Source organism: Mus caroli, chromosome 9 (genome assembly GCF_900094665.2).
Source record: "Mus caroli chromosome 9, CAROLI_EIJ_v1.1, whole genome shotgun sequence".
NCBI classification, from domain to species: domain Eukaryota; kingdom Metazoa; phylum Chordata; class Mammalia; order Rodentia; family Muridae; genus Mus; species Mus caroli.
In genome coordinates, this window is record NC_034578.1 from 84,086,882 (window position 1) to 84,092,365 (window position 5,484).

At 41.4% G+C, this 5,484-nt stretch overlaps 1 non-coding gene across 1 annotated transcript; it reads left to right on the top strand.

Moving 5' to 3' along the window:
* The first annotated feature begins 4,719 nt into the window (after positions 1 to 4,719).
* On the top strand, positions 4,720 to 4,870 carry LOC115032085. The gene has a single exon (XR_003837716.1). It is a non-coding gene; the product is annotated as a U12 minor spliceosomal RNA (small nuclear RNA).
* The last annotated feature ends 614 nt before the right edge of the window (positions 4,871 to 5,484 follow it).

Sequence of the window (5,484 nt, forward strand, 5' to 3'; positions counted from 1 at the left end):
GGCATACATGCAGCCAAAACNGCAATGCACATAAAATAAAAGTAAGTAAGTCTTTGATAAAACTTTTTATAACTTAATTATAAACTATACCAGGATTAAAAGTCCAATTTGGTAAGAAGCAATCACATTTTATACATATGACACCCAGAACTGTTACTTGGCTCTTTGTGGGGCTACTGATGAATTTATAGTTAAAACTACTTCATAACTTTCACAATTATCTTGTAACCTTCCAGTTAGTCTTTATCTGTAGAGAACACAGAAACNCTTGTTCAGTTTTTTNAATTTAAATGTATTTTTTAACTTTTACTTCCTATAAGACTGGGTAAGTGGAAATGAATTGTGAATTCTCTCATGGCTTTGGGANCNCGGGCTGCAGCTTCGGTGGTTTCATTTATAGGCTGATTAAACCCATTCCCTATATTCAATCATCCTGTATATACACATAAAGCCCTGGTTTCCTGCGGAACAGAAACTGGAATCAGCAGGATCCATACCATTGGGCTTCTCCACGAATTTTATTTTCCTGAGTGGACATCATGCAGTGTTTAATGTGCTGTAGGGGAGGGGAGGGGAGGACTTGCCTAGACATCTTCTACCGTCTTTTCAAGCTGTTGGCAAAGTCAGTACTTTCCCCACAAGATTCTAAGGCCAAATCATTGTTCTTGCTTAGCAGCACTTTAGAAAAACCTAAGAAGTGAAGGATTTCAGGGATCTCAACCTGTAGAGAGGAACGAAGACTCCGGGAGTCTTCCCCTCACCAGGTCAAGAGGCTCCAACCATGGAGGCTGAAGATGTGCCCCCTCGCTCTCCACCTTCTCAGCACTACCACTGAGCTCCGCCTTAGACTCTACCTCGGGTAAATACATAGACGTTGAACTTCAGGAAGAGATTTCTAGTATGTTAGGTAAGGGTTAAAAGAGAGGGAAAGAGACATAATGCTGCTTCTCTTCCTCAGGTGTCAGCCCTCACTAGAGGTTCCACGGGGCAGGGATGGGGAGATAAGGTATCCATCCANTGCAGTGGCTCCAGTTCTCAACCCCAAAGTTGAGAGAGAGAGTTATTAAAGTGAATAAATCAGAAGGGGAGAGCGTATGAGCAAGAATGTGTGCAAAAGATGGAGGAAGAGAGTGGGGGATGGGGAAAGATGCTGTGTGAATTTGAACAGCCTTTGCATTTTTCCGCACAAACTCCAAGGGCTTCTCTTCCCACTCCTCCTCCTCTCTTTACCTCATTCACCTTGGGTATCTTAAAAACAGCAAAGAGACTCNTGGGACACACAGTTCTATAAGCTGTAATTATAGTGCCTTATTTTTTAAGAGTTTAAAAGTGCATCTTTATGGCCTTTTGCAGCCACAGTAACTTTTATATGCTTGATTGACATAAACCATGCTTCGGCATAAAGCATTTCCTCCAAGTGTACAAGCATGGAGATTTCAGTTGCCCTACTCTCCCCTCCTCCAGCTGATGTCTCTCCATTCTCCTTGTACCCTCTCATTTATTTAGTAATGTTGATTAGCTGGAGTTCAGAGAAGGCAGCTAGCAGCTCTGGAACAGCTCTTCAGCTTGCAGTAAAAGCCATAGTGANCTGAAATAAAGGGTCTGTGATTCACAGCTGCACATGGGCCTGGACCTCAGAAGCCCTGTACTTACAGATCACTCAGAGGTCAGATTTCTTACTTCCCTGTGTGTGCGGGGGGGGGGGGTTGTATCCTCCCCTTTTGACTTAAGATGTTTTTCAGTGAAAGACGTTACCTTTCTATCCAGATCCATGTATGTGCGTTGCATGTACATAGTGGGGCACAGTCTAGATCCTTCCAAAATGATGGATCTTCTACACTGATAAATCAAAACTTATATTCAGCTAGCTATACATACAGTTTTCATAGAGATGATTGCATTGTATTATAAAACCAAACTGACAAATAATGATTGGCTATTGATCTTTCCATATATGGCTCTGGGGTGTTTTAAAGCAAAACTGGCTACTTCTGGTAGAGCTTTCTATTTGTTAAGGTAGGAAGAATCTCGAGAAAGAGAAAGTTCTCTGTAACCACGTGNTTAATGAATGATTCATTGTGCAATGGCTTCTCTGCCAGTAACAAGGGCTTTCTCTGATGGGTAGCTCAAACACTCCCTTCATGTCTTACTAAAATACCTGTGTCTTCAAGTCTTACTAAAATACCTGTGTAAATGCTTACAGAAAGCAGTCTGTAGTCTGCCCCTCTTCAGGTTTTCTTGAACTGGACATCTATTTTGAGTCACTGTGTGGAAACACTAGAGACTCTTCTCTGGGGTGACCGAGGAAGCAAGGTGACAAGGCTAGTTTATTTTACCTCAGCATTTTCCCACAAGTAGAGCAGGGATTGTTGCCAATTAGCAAGTGTTTACTAAAAGATTAAACAGTGGAAGTGCATACTGTGTTGAGACTATTGTTAACTCACCCTGAGGATACAAGTAGAGGTTTACATCTCCCTGTCCTTGCCCAAAAAAGTCCAGGATNCCAGGGCCCACATTGCTAGAACTTTCCAGACTCTAAAAGTGAATGATTCTGCAATTCCAAGTTAAAGTATAGCCAAGAAAGTGGATCATCAACCTGTCACCATTTCCATCCAGTCCAGAAAGATGTAGATGGGGGATGATGATCACTCTGTATCTCCCATCCCCAGCATTTGCTGCTAGAAAGAGGAAACAAACAAATGAAAAGATTGTAAAATACAAAGAGAGAGAAAGAAAAGGACGGCAGAGTGTCATTAAATCCTCATTTGGCTAGTAAACATTTTGAGATTAGTAATTAGATATGTTTCCTCCTCTCATTTGTTCCTCTTTCCTTATATTCATAAAATAACTAACTCCATGTGTGACTTCTTCAGAGAATTACTGAAGACAGAAGAGGCCAGGAATGCTCTAGATTTACTTTTTAAAGCTCAACTCATTTTAGATAACATCCTTCTAATCATGCTCTCAAAAAGATGCAGGGATGAAAAATTCTTCCTCCATACTAAAGAACAACAAAACATCCCCAACTCACATGGAGTCCTCAGATTGAGCAAAGAGAGTTGCTCTNTAGCTCTCTAGCAAGGGGAGACCTTGGCTTTCTTGTGAGGTAGTAGTCACAAGAGAAGGAATAGTTTGAGACCATCCTGGGTGACACATATTGCTGCAGCACTCATAATCATGCCAAAGATGACTGCATCACATTTAGCACAGACACGGTGCTGCTGTGCTGCAGGTGTCAGTGTTTGTTTGCATTTGAGGAATATAGGATACCAGAGATGCCCACAAGACCATAAAGAACCATGGCCCATATTGTCCTCACCATTTTCCAAGAAAACTAAAAGGTTTTGAGGTTCTGGCATAAATGAATTATTATTCCAACTCATAGAAACCTAGACAGTGAGGCTTGGGGGCTTTTATTTTTTCTAGAAATGAAGTTATATTTCTGGTATTTGTGAATTTAGAGAAGTAGACTCAAGCTTTCACTCAATGGACAATTATTGTAACATTATGGCTATTTGAGAGTTTGGAAACCTGAGTGGGAAGTCAAGTAGTTTGTGTAAGTGGTGATCTTACATTTCAGTTTAGGGGAAGAGTATCTGAAGCCGGCAGTGTGATGATTACAAGAGACAAGGGAGCACATCTCGCCACTCTGATCATTAGTGTGGGCTCTGGAGTTCCAGGCTGGGTAAGATTGCTCATGTCTTTTCTCCTCCAGCACCTGCAAAGGACCCTCTGGCACCACTAAAGGTATCCAGCAGGAAGGAGTCTTCTAGCTCAGGTCCTGTTGTTATTTCTATGTCCTGTGATCAAAGTACATGGTTGGTACCACCAGCAATATGGTCTTACTACACAGTTTTGGTGACTGTCTTTAGACAACTAAGAGCAATGGCAATAGCTTGTGCTGTTTGGGGAACTTTGGAGACTTTCCCNTCCAACAACTCGGAGAGAGGTATCCCACACCTGACACTAGGATTCTTGTTTGATAATCTATGACATCTGGGGAAAGCATTAGNCATCCTTGTAGGGTACTTCTGCTATGGGTACAAGTTCTCACTACATAACNATGCTTGGCCCAGAACTTGCTATGTAGAGTGTGGTGACCTCCAACTCATAGAGATGCACTCCTGNCTTCTGGGGATTGTGATCAAAGTTGTGCACCATCGTACCCAGGCAACTATTTTATTTTATTTTTAAATAAACTTATAAAATAGTAATAATGATATTAGTGCAAGAGTGGCTTGAATATAACAGGGATGACCAACGGCTTTCTCACTGGATTTCAGGCCTACTCTATAAGAAGGATCTCATGTTTGGTATTATAAACTTAAACAAGAGCAGGGTGATCATAGGCCATGAAGAGTAATGCACTGTTATCATTTTGCTAAATGAACAACTAGTCAAGCTGCCTTCTAAATACTCATGTTTATATTCATAGACTGGTGGTTCCCTCAACCTATGTTAGGGAGGTTTCTTATTATAGTGGACAGCAGTTAATTCAGAGATTAATAACTGGCTGAAGTGCTGAGAAGAACTGGTTATCCATCTCATGTCCAAAAATTCAGGGACAAACATAGGAAAGGGGACAGAAAAATGGTACAGAAAGGAGATAGGGAGGTGTGTTCCTGAAAGACATCTTCTGGACACAGCATGGATATTTCACGCATGAAATCAACTTAGCTATGGCCACTTACACAGGATGTGCATAAAAGTGACCCCATTATGCCTTAAACTTATGAGTAAGGAAAATAACGATTCGGGGTGACGCCCAAGTCCTCACTGCTTATGTGAGAAGAATTTTTGAGNGGGTATAGGTTGCAATCTGAGGCGACCCGCCTACTTTGCGGGATGCCTGGGTAACGCGATCTGCCCGACCCCTAACAGGACTAAAGAATAGAAAGCTTAAAAAAAAAGTGACCCCATTACCATTTCGCTATGCNATAGTGAAGGGCTCATGAGGCCCTACATCTCCCAGAGGGACTATTGGCAGTTAACGCTGTCTGGGGAAGAAGCATAACTTTCTTCAAAGGTGTAGCTACTGATAAGTTGCCCTGTTCCAGTGACCATCTTTTCACCCATCCTCATTCAATAGCCATTGTTAAATTTATTAGGTCATATACAATAAGTACTTGAAAGTACAAGGGGGACTTGCTGAGAATAAGAAGTGTTTCAGAGGAACGAGAAAGAGAGAGTGATAGTGATAAAAATGAATGCAAAGTCCATTGCATTCATCTGTGTGAATGTTAGAAATAAGGGACTTCTTTTTATAAAGAGGGAAAGTAAAGAAGAAAAGGCAAACGTTTTATTTTTTTTCTTTTTTTAAAATATTTTTATTACATATTTTCCTCAATTACATTTCCAATGCTATCCCAAAAGTCCCCCATACCCTCCCCCCCACTTCCCTACCCACCCATTCCCATTTTTTGGCCCTGGTGTTCCCCTGTACTGGGGCATATAAAGTTTGTGTGTCCAATGGGCCTCTCTTTC